The following is a 23196-nucleotide window of genomic DNA, read 5'->3' as shown; positions in this document are numbered from 1 at the left end:
CACTGGCTGTGTGACCTGTTTCAATTTCTGAACCTCAGTTTTCTTATGTGAATGATGAGGATAATAATAGACAGCTCACAGGTGGTTGTGATGATCATGTGGCATAGTGTATATACAATGTCTGTCATCTAGAAGGGTTTCACAGACTTAGAGGCCGATCAGTTCAAGTTCATTTCCCAAGCATCTACTGATGACCTATTGGTGAGACACACATAGAGCAGAATAAGAATAGTTCTTGCTCTGCAGGAGCTTACAGGCTAGGGGGCAAAGGCGGGCTTATCCATGGCTAATTAGAATGCAAGGCAAGTTGTGCTAAGAGCTAGTAGAGAGGGCACAAGATGAGGAGGGGAGTTTTGCCTGGGAAAATTAAAGACAATTTCACGGTCACAGTACAATGAGTAGATTGGATCTGCCTGGCAAGGAGAGTGCTGGGCCAGCAAAGAAATTCTAAGGACTACATCTTGAGCCCCCAACGGGTCTCGTTATTTGGCTTTATTATTCACATCCAATTTCAAGGCTTTGATGAACAATGCTTCCCTAATTTCTATTACCCACTCTGCTCTTATTTGGAGCAAACCTTTATGCCTAAACCTCCCGAACATCTCTCTCTGAATATCCCACGAGTATGACAAAACAACATGTTCAAAACTGGATGCATTATCGTCTCCTTAAAGCATCTTCTTCCTCCTTCTCCTGGGCTCCCCTAAGTATTGAAAGCACTGCCATTTAAACTGGCCAGAAACCTAGATGTCAACTTTCAGTCTTCTGTCTTCCTCCTTTACAGCAACTAAACAGCATGCAGTCCTATGTACTCTATGTCCTTAGCATTTTCACCTCTTACCCCTCATCTCTTCTGTTGTCTGTTTGCTTGTGAGATGAGGGAGGTGTAGGCACATCTTCCCATCTCACTCCCTGGTGGAACCCCCTTGAGCTGTTATAGAGCAACTGGCCACAGGATGTGGTTCACACTAGCCTGGCATCTGAGGCCTTCACAGTGGGTCCCTACATTCATACCTGCTTGCTGCTCTCTCCTACCCAGCCCAGGAGCTGGCAGGGCTGCATACCTGCAGTGATGCCAAAGTGGGTGCTCTTCATCACGTTAATATTACCATAGGAGCTATTTCTTTTGCATAGAAATCCACTTGTTTCCTTGTTTCCCGTCACTCACTGAGATTAATCATAAGTGTAAATCCCTCTCCCTCTAGGGAGAAAGACTGCCTACATTTGTTATGCTTCCTAAAATATCTTATTCAAACACTAGAATCTAGTAACTTGATGGTAAATTCCTTCAGGGCAGGCACTGCGTCTTCGGCTCACCACTGTATCGCAATGCCTACCACAGTGTCTGGAATGTGGTAGCATCTCAGTAAATGCATCATATCTTCCAGAAGTGATAATAACTATATTAGCAACCAGACACAGGCACTGAACTATCAAAAATCATGCCAAACAGGCCTCCCTGGTGGCGCAGTGGTTGAGGGTCCGCCTGCTGATGCAGGGGACGCGGGTTCATGTCCCGGTCCGGGAAGATCCCACATGCCACGGAGCAGCTGGGCCATTGCCACTGAGCCTGCGCGTCCGGAGCCTGTGCTCCGCAACGGGAGAGGCCACAACAGTGAGAGGCCCGTGTACCGCAAAAAGCAAACAAACAAACAAAAAAAATCATGCCAACTATAGACAACCAACACTCCCAGATAAATGGATCCTAATGGAACAGGAGCCCCTGACAGTCCACTTTCAGATTTTTGTACGGGTATCTATTTTTCTTAATAATCAGTGAGCTGCTTGAGGGAAGGGATCCCATCTTTACCATCTTTATGTCTCTCCTGCCAGGTTCATTGCTCAGAATGTTGAAATTGCTTAATTTAAGAAAAGGGCTTTCTGGACAGCTGCCAGGAGGCCCATCTCCTCAGGACCCGCTGGGTCTTTGGCTTCTGGAACACGCAGGGCTGAGTCCATGCTGACGGCCCGGGCTTCAGGACAACCTGGGGTTGAGTCCACACTAACGGAAGCTGGGTCTCCTCAGGACCCATTGGGGTTTCAGCTTTGGGAAACTGGGGGGTCCAGTTCTCTCTCACAGGAGCCTGGTCTCCTCAGGACCTGCCGGGAGGTGATGTCGCTAAGGGGAAAGGTAATCGCAAGACCCAAGACATGGTAGCTATTAACATACTCCTCCCACAGTGCTTCTTAAAATCATGTGGACTCCTACAAGGGAAATAAGTACCACAACTTTGGTTGAACGTTGTCTGGACGTGTGGCTGACACGGTCTTGGTGCTCCAGCCAGGTGTCAGGCCTGAGTTTCAGAGGTGGGAGAGCCGAATTGAGGACACTCGTCAACCAGAGACCTCCCAGCCCCATGTAATATCAAATGGCGAAAGTTTTCCCAGAGATCTCCATCTCAACGCTAAGACTCAGCTCCACTCAACGACCAGCAAGCTACACTGCTGCACATCCTATGCCAAACAACTAGCAAGACAGGAACACAACCCCATCCATTAGCAGAGGGGCTGCCTAAAATCATAATAAGGCTACAGACACCCCAAAACACACCACCAGACGTGGACCTGCCCACCAGAAAGACAAGATCCAGCCTCATCCACCAAGACACAGGCTCCAGTCCCCTCCACCAGGAAGCCTACACAACCCACTGAACCAACCTTAGCCACCGGGGGCAGAAACCAAAAACAACGGGAACTATGAACCTGCAGGTTTCAAAAAGGAGACCCCAGGAACAGTAAGTTAAGAAAAATGAGAAAACAGAGAAATACACAGCAGATGAAGGAGCAAGGCAAAAACCCACCAGACCAAACAAATGAAGAGGAAATAGGCAGTCTAACTACAAAAGAATTCAGAGTAATGATAGCAAAGATGATCCAAAATCTTGGAAATAAAATGGAGAAAATATAAGAAATGTTTAACAAGGAACTAGAAGAACTAAAGAGCAAACAAACAATGATAAACAAGACAATAAATGAAATTAAAAATTCTCTGGTAGGAATCAATAGCAGAATAACTGAGGCAGAAGAACGGATAAGTGACCTGGAAGCCAGAATGGTGGAATTCACTGCTGCAGAAGAGAATAAAGAAAAAAGAATGAAAAAAAAGAAGACAGCCTAAGAGACCTCTGGGACAACATTAAACAAAACAACATTCACATTATAGGAGTCCCAGAAGGAGAAGAGAGAGAGAAAGGACCAGATAAAATATTTGAAGATATTATCGGTGAAAACTTCCCTAACATGGGAAAGGAAATAGCCACCCAAATCCAGGAAGCGCAGAGAGTCCCATACAGGATAAACCCAAGGAGAAACACGCCAAGACACATAGTAATCAAACTGGCAAAAATTAAAGACAAAGAAAAATTATTGAAAGCAGCAAGGGAGAAACGACAAATAACATACAAGGGAACTCCCATAAGGTTAACAGCTGATTTCTCAGCAGAAACTCTACAAGCCAGAAGGGAGTGGCATGAGATACTTAAAGTGATGAAAGGGAAGAACTTACAACCAAGATTACTCTACTCAGCAAGGATCTCATTCAGATTTGATGGAGAAATTAAAATCTTTACAGACAAGCAAAAGCTAAGAGAATTCAGCACCACCGAACCAGCTCTACAACAAATGCTAAAGGAACTTCTCTAAGTGGGAAACACAAGAGAAGAAAAGGAACTACAAAAACAAACGCAAAACAATTAAGCAAATGGTCATAGGAACATACATATAAATAATTACCTTAAACATGAATGGATTAAATGCTCCAACCAAAAGACACAGGCTTGCTGAATGGATACAAAAACAAGATGCATATATATGCTGTCTACAAGAGACCCACTTCGGACCTAGGGACTCATACATACTGAAAGTGAGGGGATGGAAAAAGATATTCCATGCAGATGGAAATCAAAAGAAAGCTGGGAGTAGCAATACTCATATCAGATAAAATAGACTTTAAAATACAAGAGACAGTGTTACAAGAGACAAGGAGAACACTACATGATGATGAAGGGATCAATCCAAGAAGAAGATATAACAATTGTAAATATTTATGCACCCAACATAGGAACACCTCAATACATAAGGCAAATGCTAACAGCCATACAAGGGGAAATCGACAGTAACACATTCATAGTAGGGGACTTTAACACCCCACTTTCACCAATGGACAGATCATCCAAAATGAGAATAAACAGTAAACACAAGCTTTAAATGATACATTAAACAAGATGGATTTAATTGATACTTATAGGAAATTCCATCCAAAAACAACAGAACACACTTTCTTCTCAAGTGCTCAAGGAACATTCTCCAGGATAGATCATATCTTGGGTCACAAATCAAGCCTTGGTAAATTTAAGAATGTTGAAATTGTATCAGGTATGCTTTCTGACCACAACACTATGAGACTAGATATCAATTACAGGAAAAAATCTGTAAAAAATACAAACAAACAGAGGCTAAACAATACACTACTAAATAACCAAGAGATCACTGAAGAAACCAAAGAGGAACTCAAAAAATACCTAGAAACAAATGACAATGAAAACACCAAAACCCAAAACCTATGGGATGCAGCAAAAGCAATTCTAAGAGGGAAGTTTATAGCAATACAATCCTACCTCAAGAAACAAGAAACACCTCAAATAAACAACCTAATGTTACACCTAAAGCAATTAGAGAAAGAAGAACAAAAGAACCCCAAACTTAGCAGAAGGAAAGAAATCATAAAGATCAGATAAGAAATAACTGAAAAAGAAATGAAGGAAACGATAGCAAAGATCAATAAAACTAAAAGCTTGTGCTTTGAAGATAAACAAAACTGATAAACCATTAGCCAGAATCATCAACAAAAAAAAGGGAGAAGAGTCAATTCAATAGAATTAGAAATGAAAATGGAGAAGTAACAACTGACACTGCAGAAATACAAAGGATCATGAGATATTACTACAAGCAACTATATGCCAATAAAATGGACAACCTGGAAGAAATGGACAAATTCTTAGAAAAGCACAACCTTCTAAGACTGAACCAGGAAGAAACAGAAAATATAAACAGACCAATCAGAAGCACTGAAATTGAGACTGTGATTAAAAATCTTCCAACAAACAAAAGCCCAGGACCACACGACTTTGCAGGTAAATCCTATCAAACATTTAGAGAAGAGCTAACACATATCCTTCTCAAACTCTTCCAAATATAACAGAGGGAGGAACACTCCCAAACTCATTCTATGAGGCCACCATCACCCTGATACCAAAACCTGACAAAGATGTCACACAAAAAAAGAAAACTACAGGCCAATATCACTGATATACATAGATGCAAAAATCCTCAACAAAATACTAGCAAACAGAATCCAACAGCACATTAAAAGGATCATACACCATGATCAAGTGGGGTTTATAACAGGAATGCAAGGATTCTTCAATATATGCAAATCAATCAATGTGATACACCATATTAACAAACTGAAGGATGAAAACCATATGATAATCTCAGTAGATGCAGAAAAAGCTTTTGACAAAATTCAACACCCATTTATGATAAAAAACCTCCAGAAAGTAGGCATAGAGAGAACCTACCTCAACATAATAAAGGCCATATATGACAAACCAACAGCCAACATTGTTCTCTATGGTGAAAAAGTGAAACCATTTCCACTATGATCAGGAACAAGACAAGGTTGCCCACTCTCACCACTATTATTCTACATAGTTTTGGAAGTTTTAGCCATAGCAATCAGAGAAGAAAAAGAAATAAAAGGAATCTAAATCGGAAAAGAAGAAGTAAAACTGTCAGTGTTTGCAGATGACATCATATTATACATAGAATCCTAAAGATGCTACCAGAAAACTGCTAGAGCTAATCAATGAATTTGGTAAAGTAGCAGGATACACAATTAATGCACAGAAATCTCTGGCATTCCTATACACTAATGATGAAAAATCTGAAAGAGAAATTAAGGAAACAATCCCATTTACCACTGCAACAAAAAGAATAAAATACCTAGGAATAAACCTACCTACAGAGACACAAGACCTGTACGCAGAAAACTATAAGACACTGATAAAAGAAATTAAAGATGATACAAACAGATGGAGAGATATACCATGTTCTTGGATTGGAAGAATCAACATTGTGAAAAGGACTATACTACCCAAAGCAATCTACAGATTCAGTGCAATCCCTATCAAACTACCAATGGCATTTTTCACAGAACTGGAACAAAAAATTTCACAATTTGTATGGAAACATAAAAGACCCCGAATAGCTAAAGCAGTCTTGAGAAAGAAAAACGGAGCTGGAAGAATCAGGCTCCCTGACTTCAGACTATATTTCAAAGCTACAGTAATCAAGACAGTATGGTACTGGCACAAAAACAGAAATATAGATCAACGGAACAGGATAGAAAGCCCAGAGATTAACCCACGCATATATGGTCACCTTATCTTTGATAAAGGAGGCAAGGATATACAGTGGAGAAAAGACAGCCTCTTCAATAAGTGGTGTTTGGGAAACTGGACAGCTACATGTAAAAGAATGAGATAAGAACACTCCCTCACACCATACACAAAAATAAACTCAAAATGAATTAAAGACCTAAATGTAAGGCCAGACATTATAAAACTTAGAGGAAAATATAGGCAGAACACTCTATGACATAAATCACAGCAAGATCCTTTCTGACCCACCTCCCAGAGAAATGGAAATAAAAACAAAAATAAACAAATGGGACCTAATGAAACTTCAAAGCTTTTGCACAGCAAAGGAAAACATAAACAAGAAGAAAAGACAACCCCCAGAATGGGAGAAAATTTTGCAAATGAAGCAACAGACAAAGGATTAATCTCCAAAATTTACAATCAGTTCATGCAGCTCAATATCAAAAAAAACAAACAACCCAATCCAAAAATGGGCAGAAGACCTAAATAGACATTTCTCCAAAGAAGATATCCAGATTGCCAATAAACACATGAAAGGATGCTCAATATCACTAATCATCAGAGAAATGCAAATCAAAACTACAATGAGGTATCACGTCACACCGGTCAGAATAGCCGTCATCAAAAGTCTACAAACAATAAATGCTGGAGAGGGTGTGGAGGAAAGGGAACCCTCTTGCACTGTTGGTGGGAATGTAAATAGATATAGCCACTATGGAGAACAGTATGGAGGCTCCCTAAAAAACTAAAAATGGAACTACCATCCAACCCAGCAATCTCACTACTGGGCATATACCCTGAGAAAACCATAATTCAAAAAGAGTCATGTACCACAATGTTCACTGCAGCTCTATTTACAATAGCCGGGACATGGAAGCAACCTAAGTGTCCATCAACAGATGAATGGATAAAGAAGATGTGGCACATACATACAATGGAATATTACTCAGCCATAAAAAGAAACGATATTGAGTTTTTTGTAGTGAGGTGGATGGACCCAGAGACTGCCATACAGAGTGAAGTAAGTCAGAAAGAGAAAAACAAATACTATATGCCAACATCTATATATGGAATCTAAAAAACAAACAAAAAAAGGTTTTGAAGAACCTAGGGGCAGGAAAGGAATAAAGATGCAGACGTAGAAAATGGACTTGAGGTCATGGGGAGGGGCAAGGGTAAGCTGGGACAAAGTGAGAGCATGACATGGGCGTATACATCTTTTTACATAAAGATGTAAAAAAACCAAAAAGATGTTAAATACATACATAAATAAATAAAAGAATAGGGGCTTTGGCTTTATTTTGCAGTACGCGGCCCTCTCACTGTTGTGGCCTCTCCTGCTGCGGAGCACAGGTTCCGGACGCTCAGGCCCAGTGGTCATGGCTCACAGGCCCAGCCGCTCCGCGGCACGTGGGATCCTCCCGGACCGGGGCACGAACCCATGTCCCCTGCATCGGCAGGCGGACTCTCAACCACTGCGCCACCAGGGAAGCCCGGGGCTTTGGCTTTATTGCCAGTCTTAGAATAAGGCATAGCCTATGGTAGGGACGATTCATATATTTGTGGTTGCTATAGTTGGTGAATATTAGTTAACTAGAAGAGCAGTTAAGATAAAAAGATGGTTGTGGTGTCAGGAGACAGAAAATCTCTTAACTTAAAAGGACCACATAAAAAAAGGAACACATTTTCTCTCTCATCTGGGAGCCACAAGAAGCTGTTTCAAACTCTGATAATATCAACAGTTTCATAACTAAGTAGCAGAAGCAAGCTAACGTTGATGTTTTCTACCAGAAAGGGTATGGACTAGGCATTGTTGCGTCGCATAGGTCTTTCCTTAAAAAGTCAACATATGACTCCTAGCCTAGATATTTAACATCCCACCCCACCCCCCCGACCCCCGTCCCCAGATAACAGTTAGCAGCAGCACTGAGTTTCCAGTCTAGACTCTAAGGAGGCTGTTCGGAGAGAAAGAACATGTAAACATGAGTCCAGCAGGAACCAGCTCTTGGGAAGGTGAACCAGGTCCAGAGTGTGAGAAGTGAAAGGTGGTTAGAGGCGCCTGGCCTTGGGGAGTGGACTCCCTGGAAGGACAATTGTGCCCTGTGAGTGTCCAAGAAGGCATCTCTCAGACTGGCCTATGCAGCAGCAGAAACAGATGTGACCAAGACATTCCTTTCACTAATTAACCAACTACCAGACATACCACCCAGGCTCCATGGGGCTGATTTCTATTTGGGGGAAGAGGGTTGACGGGTAGGAGTAGGATTGCTTGTACTAGCTCCCTGGGCTCATGCTGGGCTAATTGCATCCCCTATATTTAAATCTCCATGGTAATCCAAGGTCTTTAAGAGTCAATACGGTGGGGAGTAAAGTCACATTAGCTTTTTGGCCCTTCGTTTTCTTATCTGGAGAATAGGAATAAAATGACATTTCCTTCAAGAGTGTTGTAAGACCTAAATGAGACAGAAAATGTCAAATGACCAGCACAGTTTCTGGCACATAGATAGGCCCTTGGTAAATGATCTTTCCAAGCCAGACATTGGTATTCATCTCCTAGCTGATGGCAGAAACCAGGACTTATTTATCTCTTTGTCCAACCCATTATCAGAACATCCTAGGGATTGAATTATTCTTTACAGAAACTAAAGATACACAGAGTGGAGAGTGCAGGGAGAGTTTTAAGAAGCAAAGGGAGTGGAAGAGAGAATGCAAAGTAACAGCATCCTGAGGTAGCCATTTACTCAGAGAATGCCTGAAACACCACAGCTGTCTCTGAAGTCCAGGAAGAAGAACGCACGCAGGTCAAGTCTGCACTCAGGCCAGATGCCCGTGGAGCAGCCACTAGGGCTTGGGGGTTTCCATGGCAACTAGGCCTGGCAGAAACTTCACAGTGGGACTCAAACAGAGGTGACTTTTTAAGAGTTCCTGGCCTAGGGAACTGATCATCAGCACTTAGCTCTGAGTAGGGGCTGTAGACAGCGGCAAGGTAGAAACTATCTATCCCATGATACCCAACCCCTCCTCACCCAGGCTCTGCACTGCATCACAGTAAGCAAAGACAGGGAAGAGAACCTCCATTTGTTGGCTGCTTACTACGATCCAGGAACTATGCCTAACACTTATATCCATCCATCCCTCCCGCCATCCATCCAACAAATTTTTATCGAACATCAACTTTTCCCTCACACTGTTCTAGGCACAGGGGAAAGGACAGTTAACAAAACAGCCAAAGTCCTTGAAGCTTACATTTTAGTGGAGGCAAAGTATCTCATTTAATTCTTACAGCAAACTGTTACTACCGTCTCTGTTTGGCACAGCAACAGACGGGCAGAGCGATAAGATGACTTTTCTAAGGTCACTCAATCCATACGTAGCAGAGTCAGGATTAGAACCAGTTCTTTCCATCCTCTCCCCCATATCATACTACCTCCCACTTCCCCACAGAATAAGTGTCCCAGGATGGTATCATGTAGTTGCTGAAGGAGCATGGCCTTTGGAGACAGGTATGCCTTTGTTCAAATCCTGCCTCACCACAAAATCTCATGTGACACTTGCCCATTGACCTAACCCTGAGAAGACACAATGTCTCCATCTGAATAAATGGGAACAATGGTCTTCTTTCAGGGCTGATTTGAGGACAAAATGAGATGATGCACATAATTGGTAAAAAAGACAAAACAAAACAACAATAAATCATAGCTCCATATCATAACAGGAGCATCCTTGGATGGCTAGGGTCATGGTTATCCCTGGTTGACACCCCAGTTTACAGTTCCCTCCCCATCACTTGCAAGGGGGCAAGCTGTGCTGTGGGAATAGAATCTCACCAGGGCGTATTGATTGCTGGAACTGGAGAAAGTTAATAATCTAATTTCCCTTTCATTTCCCCTCCCTCTTACCCCTCAACTGCTCTCATGGCAGCAGAGAACGGCATCAAATTCATTGCTTGAGAAATTCAACCGGAAATAACTCGGCATTGTTGATCCACATGCTGCCTATAATTTGGGGTTTGATTAATTCTCAGTTTGGAAATGCCAGGTTGAGAGAGGAAAAGCAAATTTAAGTTAAATTTGGAATTGAATCAATCACATTTTACAATGAAGAAAACAGATCTAACCCCATCAGACCCCTGTGTGTGGAAAACTTAAAAGCTGCTGTACTCCCACTGATTGCTTCCTCCTGATATCACGGGGCATGAGAGGCTGGGTCCTAGGCTGAGAATTCATTTCTTTCTTTAAATGGCATATGGAATTGGGGTGAGGGACAGAGATTCTAGGAACCCAGACCTTAGGGTAAAGGAGACCAAACGGTAGACATGCCACTTAGAACAAAAGAAAGGTTCGCTTTAGGTTCTGGACATAGAGATTTAAATCCAAACTCCTCCTGTTAGTAGCTTCTAACTTTTGGCAAGTCACCTACACTCTCAGAGCCTCGGTATTCTAATCTATAAAATGACAGTGATAATCCCTAACTGGTAGGCAAACTGTGTGGATTAAATGAGAGATCACAGTTATAACACCAAGCACACATACTTAGGGATCCATATACACTCTTGGTGTCATTCCTTTTATCTCAATTCCTTAAAACCCCACTGCCCAACACTTGGCATCTACATGGATATCAAGAGGCCAGTAATACTCCGGTTGAAGCTGGAATTCTGGCTTTTTTTTTTTTTCCTGCGGTACGCGGGCCTCTCACTGTCGTGGCCTCTCCTGCTGCGGAGCACAGGCTCCGGACGCGCAGCCTCAGCGGCCATGGCTCACGGGCCCAGCCGCTCCGTGTCATGTGGGATCTTCCCAGACCGGGGCATGAACCGTGTCCCCTGCATTGGCAGGCGGACTCTCAACCACTGCGCCACCAGGGAAGCCCTGGAATTCTGGCTTTTAACCTTAGCTGCTGGCCCCCATGGACAAGTCACCTTACTTCTCTAAGTCTCAGTCCTTATCTGGGAATTAATTTATTCAATAGGTAATTATTTAATGTGTATCTACTATGTGTCAGACCTCATTTTTTATGTCCTCCTATTAGCTCCAGTGTCTATAAGCATGTCTGGAGTATAAGCATATACTAGGTGCTCAATAAACATCTATTGAAAGAATGAGTGAATGAATAAATGCTTAAATGTTATTCCCCATTCTACCAAGAGGTGTCAGTATTGGAATATTGCTATTGGTACTTTTCTAGTCAAATGCATTCATTCACTTTCTTCAGCAAAGATTGGTCCCCGGCGAGCCAGAAATCATACAAAGAGCCCTTGAGAGGCCACCTAGCCTCCTGCATATCAGGGTGACCACCACAGATTGGTGGGGTGCTCCATTAACCTCACTGAAGACCTCATGGGATTCCTGCCACACCTGAGCTCCAGCGCCTCTGTGCTTCTCTGTGTATTTCTGGAAACTAAAATTGGGACACATCCTCTGACAAGTGCAAGTGTCACGCTGGAGGCAGAAGGAAAGAATATTTGAAATTGGGGCTTTCTCAGAACTCTGGGGAAGGCAGCCGCCTTTCCTCAGCCTGCCTCGTGTCTACATTCTGCACACACTTCTTCAGTGTGATGTGTCAATATGGGGCATCTTTTTTGAGGCATCCTTTTTCCTGTCTTGCTCATCAGGGGCCAAGTCTCTCCTCACCCCCTGCCCCTCTATTTCTGCCATGAACTAGTTTCTTGTGTTCTCTGGCACTTTGAACCTGGCGCTCTCAAATCCATAGTATCCTTTAAAATCTCCCATCTTCCCTAGGATTTTCCTTTATAAGATCTGTGCAAGTGCTCATCCAGCCTTTGCATTCTTCCAGAGACTGCAAACTCACCCCCTGCAAAGCAGCAATTCTATATTCAGACAGTTGTACCAAACAGTCCCAGAATCTCACTCTGTGAGCCAATTTCTGCTCTCCAAGTCAAATAGGAGGTACCCAAGACCTCCTCCTTCAGGCTATTTAGTTAGTTAAAGGTGGCAATGCAGTTGCCTTGGGCTTTCTTTCCTCCAAACCAAATATTGCTAGTTTTACTTTATTTCTCTGAAGTCGTATTTTGAGTCTCCTTATTATACTATGCATAGATTTGCTTTTTCTACAATGGCTTTCCTAGCAAAGAATATCATCATCATCATCATAACTAACATTTATAAAAAACACTTTTGTACCAGAAAATATAATTAAACATTTTTCACGTAATATCTCACTTATCTTCACAGAAACCTCATGAGATGCTGTCTACTCTCCCCCATATTTGAAGCAAGAGGAAACTGAGGCCACTGCTTGCTAAAGGCCATACAGCTCAAAGGTAATAGGGCTGAAATTAAAAAAAAAAAAAACTGACTTCAGAACCCAAGTTCTTAACCATTATGCTCCACAATTTCTCCATCAGTATGCTATATGTGGCCTGAGCCAAGCAGAATCAACCCTAAGTGTCAATCTGCTGACAGACCTCAGCTTGCCCTGTGGACCTATGGTGACTATGGGTGGATGCATGGTGGCTTCACTGTCCTACCTCATATTGACCTCAGGTCTTTAAGGAGACCTCTGCATCACCAGAGAGAGGCTTACAAGGAGGGCAGATGGTGGGAGGGGCAAGCTAGATGGCTGTTTCTTTTCCTCTCTAAGCCCGAGAAAATAGTTCAGTTGAGCTGCCTGGGGCCAGTCACTATCCATGAGGCCCCTGGGGAGCCCCTTGGGCTGGCTCTGCCCCGTGGATGAGGAGCGTGTCTGTAGTGCAGGCTTGGATCACCCAAGAAAGGCACTGACAGCAGACACTGAATGGGGCTACACACAGCTGGCTCTTTGGATTTCTCTGTGGCAGTTGCAGACACCTGTTCCTGGAAGTGTGAAGGTAACTTCAAGATGATGACAGTGGTGTGGTGCCAATGGTGTTGGTGATGAGGATGGCACGCCATATTTTTTCAATTCTTGTTAGTTTACAAATTATTCACACATATTTCATTCACTTTGCACCAAAATCCAGTGCAGTGGGTGTTGCTCTTATCTCCAGGATACAAATGAGGAACAAGAGACTTAATGGTGAACTCACATTTAGGCACCAAGGGAATAACTGGGCCTGAGAGCCACATCTCCTGACCTGCAGCCTACTGCTCTTTCCATGACACTTGACCCAGGTCTCATTGGTGAAATGTGAAGGTAGAATTAGAATCTGTGAGCCCTACCTCCAGAACCACTGACCACACAAGTGAATCCAAATGACCCCCAGAGCCAGTGCGGTATTGCCCACAAAACAAAATGTATCTTAAAAGAAAAAAGACATCAGTTTTCAAAAATTTCTGGGATATGCTCTATTCTATAATCAACTCTTAAGGTGCAAGAGTATATATCTGATATTAAACTCTCTGAAAAGGTCTACATTAAATTCTCTTTAGCAGAATTTAACCCAGTGTTTCCCCAAAGTATTGCTATACTGCAGAACCATTGTTCTATGGAACAAAGTAGGGAAAATAATGAGCTACTTTAATAGTTCATACAAAGGTGACTGTTAGGAATATCAGCAGTTCCCACTAATTAACTATGGCTGCTTTGCCAGACACTGGGTTAAAGATTTTCCTTACATTTGCCTACTTAAACTTTTCAACAGTCTTGCAAGGCGGAGATGACTGTCTCTGTCTAAAAGGGGGAAAACCAAGCCTTAACCACTGGCAAGTGATGGAGGACAGTTTCATAGTCAGTCTTGCCTGACTACAAGTTCTGTACCCATCTGGTTCCTAGGTATAGTTTTGCACTAACATGAAAAGATACCTGCACCCCCATGTTCACAGTAGCATTATTTACAATAGCCAAGACATGGAAACAACCTAACTGTCCATCCACAGCTAAAGAAATTATGAGATATACACATACACACACCCCAGAATATTATTTAGCCATAAAAAAATGAGGAAATCCTGCCGTGTGCAAAAACATGGATGGACCCTGAGGGCATAATGCTAAGTGAAATAAGTCAGCCAGAGAAAAATAAATACTGTATGATCTCACTTATCTATGGAATCTAAAAAAAAAAAACAAAACTATGCAAAAAGAGATCAGATTTCTGGTTACCATGGCTGGTGGGTGGGAAGAAGGGGAATTGGAAGACCGGTGAACAAAAGGTACAAATTCCAGTTATAAGATAAATAAGTACTAGGGTTGATGACATCAACATGATGACATGAAGTTAACCCTGAGGTATAATATATATGAAACTGTTAAGAGGGTAAATTCTAAAAGTGCTTGTCACAAGGAAAACATATTTTTCCCTTCTTTTTTGCTTTTTCTTTTTATTGTGTCTGAGATGATGGATGCTAAGTAAACTTATCGCAGTAATCATTTTATAAAATAGGTAGGTCAAATCATTTTGTTGCACACCTTAAACTTATACTGTGATGTACATCAATTATATGTCAGCAAAGCTAGAAAAATTTTTTTAAGGAAAATGGACTTCAGAGTCACAAGAAAATATGTGCAAGAAAGGAAAAGGGGCAGGTACAAGAGGCCAGTGTAGAAAGTTAAATACTATTCAACAATTTAACAGGCTGATGGAATGCATTAGGGGAAAGAAAAAGATGCTATACTCCCTAGGTGAAATAGCAGTGTGTGAATGAGAAACCGTGAGATGATTCAAAAGAGATAAAGTTCTAGAAAGGCTCAGAAATAAATGGGAAAGAAGGAGGAAGAAAAGGTCACACATGAGTTTCAGATTCACAGGTGATCATCAGCTGGTACTGACTTCCAAAAGAAAAAAAAAAGTTAAGATACCTGTGTTTGATCCCTGGGTTCACCCTCTTAGACTGTAGGCTGTTTCACTGCATCCACCACCTTCAGCCCACATCACTGATGCAAAGGGGAGTGGCAAGGAAGAGTAGGGACCAAGCAGTGGGTGCAAACGGACAGAGCAAAAAGCAGCCACGGGTTTCCATGGCTACCAAGGAAGATCAGGGCCAATCACCTCCCATCTTCTTGAAAGACACATTTCTAGCTGCTTTTTCTCAGAGCTTGCCAAAGAAGTTACTGTTCCATTCTCTTAGAAGATGTCACTGAACTTTGGTTCAAGGTTTGTGAAAGCAGGAGGAGAGGAATGCTGTTTATTGTGCATTTCATATTTACGAGGTCTGTGGTGGTGGCTTTTACCACCAGAAACCCTTTTATTTCCCATGTCTACTGTCAATGAGGCTGTTATTTGACACTGGTGGAAATGGAAACTCAGAGTTTAACTGACTTGCCCAACGGCTCAGAACTAGCAAGGGGCAGAGATGGAATAGCAACCAAGACCTACTGACCCGCAAACTCAATGTTTCCTCCATTGTATCGCATTGCCTCCAAAGGAAGGGGGCTTCCTCAAACCTCCGTGTGCCTTCCTCCCCACCTCTTTCTCCTGATTCTCAGATTGTACCTGAGAAGTAACGGGAAATAAGGCTCTGCCTGATGTTCCATAAACCCCCTGCCACAGTTAAATCTGCCTGTCCCTTTCCTTGTATCAAGCTGCATGCATTCCCTACACCTATGTGTTGTCCTGCCTACTTTTCTTAACATGTCAAAGGGAGACCAACTTGTCAAGACCAGAGAACTCCCATCTCCTGGAAGTCTGCCCTAAGCATCACAACTCACAGGAACGCCAAATTCCCCTTAACTCCTGCCACATGTATCATCTGTTTTAATTTGAATCACAGAAACTCAGGATCACAGGGGACTAAAAGGGCTTTGACCCTAACATATAACACAATAATACAGGTAGTTTCCTACAATGCTCCCCGCCATGGTCATCCAACCTGTGTTTGAATATCACCTAAACGGGGAGCTGATTAGCTCAGAAGAAAACCCACTTAATTGCTGCTGCTGCTGATAATCTTTTCTTTTAAAGCACTCACTATGTATGACATGTGGTGCAAAATACTTTACAGATATCACTTGAGTCAATCGATCATAAAGTTTTGTCAGCTCCTCATTTTACAAATAAGAAAATTGAGTTTAGCCCAAGTCTAGAAGGCTATCGAGCCCCAAAGAATTCAAATCCACATCTAGATCCCAAAGTGCAAAGTCTAAAGCACAGTAGATTAAAGTAAAAATGGGGGCATTGGAGGTTAGAGAAACTCGCTGCATTATTTTCTGGCTGACCTTCAAAAAGTCTCATTATCCTAATCCATAAAATGTGAATGGCATCTACTCCACAGGGTCATTAGAAAGATTAGGTAGGAAAATATACATTGTATAGTGGGTGCTCAATGCATAGTAACTTTTATCATCATCATCATTAAATATAAGACCAATAAATGTAGAGACTGACCTTTGAATCCAGGAAACTATCTGTATAAATTCAGGATGGGTCAGAAGTGGGAAAAAGATCATGTGGTCAAAAGGGCAGTGAGTTTCTACTAAGAGAAGGTTCAAACACATACAGAGTAACTACTACATGCTAAGCCTCTCCTGGGCCCTTTGCACCCACTCTTCAGTTTGCTCTTCACAACAACCCTTGGGTCCCCATTTTATGGAGCAGGGAAATGGAGCTTAGGGAGGAGAAATGGTTTGCTCAAGGTCACAGGCCTAGTAAGCTGCAGAGCTGGTAATGTAACTCAGGTCTGTGTGATGCTCTAAGCAAGACACAGACAAGTGGTCCATGGTCTGAAGACAGTAACCAGGGTTAGACTGGAGATTATGTCAGGAGAGGACACCAGAGGAAGGATACAGGATATTTAGCCTGGAAACAAGGAAGATTCAGGCAGAGGGGCCTCTTAACGAGGATGTTGCGGAAGACACACAAATGTAGCAAAAGGGAAAGGAAAACGATATTCCACATGAGCAACCATTGTGAACCAAGGCTCCGAGCTTGACTTGTATTGTTCAAAAACAGCCCTCTGAGTTAAGTACCATGATCTCTATTTTATAAATGAGGAAAATGAAGCTCAGAGCGATCAGACCCTTGTTCCAAGCTGCACAAACAATCAGAGGCAGAGTTGGGATTCAACCTAGGTCCACCTGACCCAAGAAATACCCTTATTCTTCATACCAGGGCTTGTTTACCATAAGACTCTTGCAAACCTAAGAAACTAGAAGGAGCTTTGGCCCGAGGAAGCAGATTCTCAGACCAAGGGTCTTGCTCCGCACCCAAAGCCTCACTCTTATAAAGGAAGGAACTGGGGTCCCATGAGGGGACTAGAGGACTCTGCCCTTTCCTGGGTGCAGGAGTTGGGCTGCTCATCACCTGGGAACTTGATTAGGAAAGACGCACTCGTCTCTAGCTCTTTACATAGAGGGGCGTTTTCCTCCTTGGTTTTCAATTCCGCCGTCTCCTCTTCAGACCACTAAATTTTATCAAAAGCACACGGCACTGTGTTTAAACAGCCAACTGGAGATAAACACCTTTGCCTTTAGACCTTTGAGGAGGGAATATAAAGGAGAAGAAAAGAAGAAAAGAGGAAAAAGTGTTCCCGTGAAGCGTTTCTGCCCAAATACATTTCCATACAGAGGCCTCTACCCATTTCAGGCTGACATTCTGGGCCTAAACCTTTCAAACCTGCTGGTTGAAAGATGCCACCTCCAACAGAACAATAGTGGTCTCTGCCCAAGGGCCACGCTAGACCCACATTCTGTCTCGTCCTTCAGTGACAAGGGCAGGCTTAAGGGTATTGTGCAAAGAGCTCTGTTCTGGAAGTCTAGAGACCAAACTTGAACACCACTCTGCCACCATTCACTATGAAACCTTCGGAAAATCCCTCCCTTCTCTGGACTTCCGTCTCCCCGCCTGTAACAGGAGAAATCCATTCATTCAATGAATATTTACTGAGAGTCCATTCTTCACTGAGCTCTGTGAGTAGGGGATCCAGAGATCAGAGTCATCAAGGGCCTCAATGCTCAGTGGGATAGCAGGTCTCCGAACAGAGAAAGTAATGCAAGGGGATCACCATGGTGGCAGAGGTCAGTGCAGGTTTGGAGGTCAGAGAATCATTCCTCAGAGTTGAGGCTTGTAACGTGAGACTTAGCCAAGTAGGAAAACAGAGCCTGTGGTCCAGGAGAATGGAACAGCAAAGGTGAACAGGGCATTGCACATCAACTGGAATGGCACGGGGTACCTGTAGTAAAATGTAGGCAGAAGAAGCAAGAGAGATATTAAGGGGCACACAAAGAAAGTCATGGTCCACTGCCAGGAGAGTGGGCTTTATCTGAGATGATGTAGTCAGTCCTTTCAGGCCAGCTCTCCCCGGCACTGTGCAAAGCTAAAACATGCCCTCATTTATTCACTTCATCCACAAAGATGTTCTAGGTATCTAGTAAGTGCCAAACATTGTGTTGAGTGCTGGGGATGCTGCAGGAACTTCATGATCTCAAGGGGTGGGACCCAAAGACCTTGTGACAAAGGATGAGATCTACAACTGTACCTCTGGAGTGGAGGAGACGGAGAGGCACTGGGTTAGAGGCACAAAACTTAGCCTGCAAAGATACTCCATAACACACCAGAGGACGTTTACACCAGAGGAGGCTGAAGAACATCCTGGATAGAATTTGAGAACCTGAAGCTTGGTGATAAATCGTTCTTCAAGTGTATGGATGCAAGTTAGCACGAGTCGCCTGAAATCAAAGAAAGACCTGGTTTGGAGAAAAGGAAAGAGGGCAAGTGGACAAAGGGAGGCAGCTTCTAAAATGGCTCCCAGGGGCTTCTCTGGTGGCGCAGTGGTTAGGAATCTGCCTGCCAGTGCAGAGGACACGGGTTCGAGCCCTGGTCCAGGAAGATCCCACATGCCGCGGAGCAACTAAGCCCATGCGCCACAACTGCTGAAGCCCGCATGCAACGAGAAGCCCCTGCTCGCTGCAACTAGAGAAAGCCTGCGCATAGCAATGAAGACCCAATGCAGTGAAAAATAAATTAATTAATTAAGAAAAAACAAAACAAAACTGGGCCCCAGTGGTTCCCACCTCCTGGTATTCACACCCGGGTATAATCCCCTCCCCTACAGACTTGCTTCCATCAGGAGGTCTATAGCAAAATTATGGTATGTCACTTCCAACAGTAGGGTGGGTACAAAAGATTGCGCCTTCCTTTTTTCTTACACTCTCTGGCTTTTCTCACTTTCTTGCTCTGCTGAAGCCAGATGTTATGTTGTGAGCTGCCCCCTAGAGAGGCCCACAAGACAAGGAGCTGAGGGTGGCTCATGGAACAGATCCTGCGACAACCTCATGAGGAAGCTGTGAAGCAGGTCCTTCCCCAGCGAAGCCTGGAGAGGAGACCACAGCCCTGGTTGACAACATCACTGTAACCTCAAGAGAAACTCTGAGCTGGAGGACCAGTTACGTGGTGCCTGGACCCCTGAGTCAGAGAATAAATGTTGGTTGAGGTAATAAACGTTAATAGATAAATGCTGGTTGAGATAAGAAGTGAGAGGATACCTGTCTGCTGTTTTAACCTGCTAATGTTGGGATAATTTGTTACATAGGAACAGATAACTAATCCTGGGGCCTACTTGAATGAATGACTGAGAGAGGCTGCAGAGTCGGCATCCCTAGCAGGAAACTCGGGGTCCTTCAGGTTCAGAAGAGACCTCCAGTCATTGCACAAAGGGTGCCTGAGCACTTGTGTGTGCTATGCCCTGGGCAAGTCTCAGGACTCGCCAGGGAGCCGGGCACGGCGCAAACCTGCAGGGGCACAGTCAGGTACGCGAGAAGGTTAGGAGACGACAGAATTGCAATGTACCTGGATAACTGCTAGGTTGTTTTACGAAACACTTCACACCCTAGTAAGAGCTGAGAGGGAGGGGCTGCTGAAGCGTGCTTGACAAAATCAGGGCTGGCTTCACAGGGGAGGAAGCTCCTTTTATCTGTATAAAGGCATCTCTCTCTCTGCAAGATCCTGTGTTCACACACTGATCCCAGAAGTGAAGTTGGTGAAATGGAAGGCTTATGAGCTTTGCAGTCAGACCAATTAAGCTTGAAACCCAACTCAATAATTTCTCAACAGTGTGAACTTAGGAAGTCAATAAAAAAGAAGGATTAAGATCATAGCCCTTAACTTCGCACCGAGCTGGGATCAAGCACGGGCACTGCCCGTTACTACTTGAAGTTGCTGGTTCAATATGATCTTTCTATGTTTCAGTGTCCCCATTTATAAAATAGGAATAATTAAAATGCCTACTTCACAAGATTACTTGAGTGAAAACAAAAAGTTTTCAGCACAGTGGCTGATAATAAGAAAGGTGCAATGACAGCGAGTAATGCTGGGAAAGTTACTTAACTTTTTCTGTGTCTTTATGCTTGCAAAGTTCTCAGCACCTTGCATGGTATATACTGCGTGTTCTTAGCTGCTCTACCTGTTAATGTTACCAGCGGAGGCCTTGGACCCAATGGTTTGTCAGGCTTCCTCCCAGACTAAGGGCTGGCCAGCAATGATGCATTCAAGTCACACATCCTTGTGTATTTTTTTTTTTTTTTTTTTTTTTTTTTTTTGTGGTACGCGGGCCTCTCACCGTTGTGGCCTCTCCCGTTGCGGAGCACAGGCTCCGGACGCGCAGGCTCAGCGGCCGTGGCTCACGGGCCCAGCCGCTCTGCGGCATGTGGGATCTTCCCGGACTGGGGCACCAACCCGTGCCCGCTGCATCGGCAGGCGGCCTCTCAACCACTGCGCCACCAGGGAAGCCCCATCCTTGTGTATTTATAAAAATGCTCCCTAGCCCACCCCCAGGGGCACTTAGTTCCTTGTGCTGGGATGGAAGGACACAAATTATTTCTGCAGCAGGAGCTGTGCAGAGGCATCACTCAGATAGAGATGGCAGGGACACAGTAGCAGTGGTTCCCTAAGTAACTGTAATTCAGGTGCTACACACACCTGGAGCTTCCTGCATGTACCGCTAAACTCATGGGACAGCAGTAACAGTAACATTAGCGCATATTTATTTATACAATGTCCACATGTGAACATCCTAAAGAGCTAAAATAGAAGCCCTACTCAACTGCAGAGAAATCTGTGAATATATGTGAGGGTGTGAATATATGTGTAAGTGTATAGGAATTGAGGTAGGATGTATGTATGCTTAGAAGAGAAGTAACAGCAGCCCTGGGAATCGTAAGTATGACTTTCTTCTTCTCCTTCCATCATCCACCAGGGCCACCATTAGCAAGGCTGCTTTCTTCTTGGTTTTCTAGTAGTCACCAGCTCAAAGAATAGAAAATACCATTGCAAAAGTCAGCAGAGTTCAAATTCCCAGATTCACCAGTTTCTGGCTACATGACCTCGGGATGCTCATTTCTTTTTTTGTAGTGTCTGGTTCCTCAAATGATAAAATGGGCGTAAGAATGTCTTGGTTGGTCCTATTCAAAGTTTAGTGTGGGAAGTAGATCCTCCCTCCTTCCTTCTCTCCCTGCCTTCGTATTTCAACCTACAAAGGATAGGATATAGCGAAAGTTCATTGTTTTTTATAGACTAATCGTCCAATTGGCTATTTGCAAAGTTATTTAGCAAAATCCTATAACTAGGGAGAGAAGAATATAAACCTGCCATTCCCCCCATGAGACTCCACCTTGCTCAAAGGCATGTACCCTGCCTTATACTCTCCACCACTGGACCTGGTACTGAGTAGCAGCTAAATTAATATTTGGTTAATGAACAAATGGATGAACCAATGAACAGAAAAGTTTCCAACCAATGACTTATTTTAAAGAGAAGGAGCAGCTTTCACGGGTACTTTCCAAGGAGGAAAAATAAAATCCAGGCATTACCTCCCCCTTGATGAAGAGAATGAAGTAAGCATGAGTTTCAGATGAAATATCACTTTGTCTCCCAATAAAATAATAATAGCTACCATGGTTAAGCACTTAACTCTGTGCTGAGTCCTGGACTAAGGGCTTTACATGGAGTTATTTCATTTAATCTTTAGAACACTCTGTGATGGAGTTACTGTTAAGACACCCATTTTACAGAGGCAAAAAAAGGAAGCCCTATGAATGCAACTGCCTACCTGAGATCACAGAGCTAATAAAACTTAAAACTGAAGATGGCTGACCCCACAGTGAAGCCCCCAAAACTCTCTGTCACATTGCCTCCCAGGTGACAGCCTTCTGACCCATGAGGGGAGACCTCCCAAGCCTATGTAGCTACCTCTCCAGCACTGCGGGGCAGATGGAGTCAACACAGAAACAGATGTGGCCCCCACTCTCATGAATTTCTCCATCTGGTGAGGGTGGGCATTGACAGATGTGAATATATCATGGGCACTCTGCTTCATGCTAGAGCGCAGAAGAACAGGGTGGGATGAGGGACCTCTTTTAGCAAGGGGCAGTTAAGCCCAGTCCTGATAGGGGGAGGAGGGGTGTTCCAAGCAGCAGGATGGATGTTCCAGGGTGGAATGCAGTGGAAACCGTGATGTGTGACATGAGATGAGGATGGATAGGTGGGCAGGAACATGCAAAGCTCTGCAGGCCAGGTTAAGAGGTTTGCTCTTAACCCTAAGGAACAGGAGAACAACTAAAAGGTGCTGAGAAGGAGGGGGCGTGACGAAGTTATGGGTTATGCTGCTCAGTCTGGCTGCTGGGGGACAGTGGTGTTATGACCAGAGTGGTGGTGAGGAGAAAGAGGTGGCATGACTTGACTGTGGTGGCAACACTGGGGCTGGAGAAACATCATCAAATGCAAAGCATGTCTGAAGGCAGAGTTGCTGGCTTGTGATGGGTCAGAAAGGGAAAGCAGGGATAAGTAGGGTTTTGACATCTCCACCCAAACTGTACTTTCAGGCAGAATTTCTTCAACAGGTCATCTCATTGTCATAGAGAAGTACAGATAAGCACACAGAATCTCCTA

General features: G+C 43.6%; 1 protein-coding gene across 3 annotated transcripts in view; it reads right to left on the bottom strand.

The window, feature by feature from the left end:
• Nucleotides 1-23196, bottom strand: part of ASTN2 (astrotactin 2) — a gene marked incomplete at its 5' end in the record, with an annotated part of 924983 nt that overhangs the window by 548989 nt on the left and 352798 nt on the right. The gene's annotated exons all lie outside the window — the stretch shown is intronic.

The sequence above is a fragment of the Mesoplodon mirus genome, assembly GCF_964341445.2.
Source record: "Mesoplodon mirus genome assembly, chromosome: 1".
NCBI lineage: Eukaryota > Metazoa > Chordata > Mammalia > Artiodactyla > Ziphiidae > Mesoplodon > Mesoplodon mirus.
Note: the sequence above shows the minus strand (reverse complement) of the source record. Positions and strands in the feature narration are given on the sequence as shown.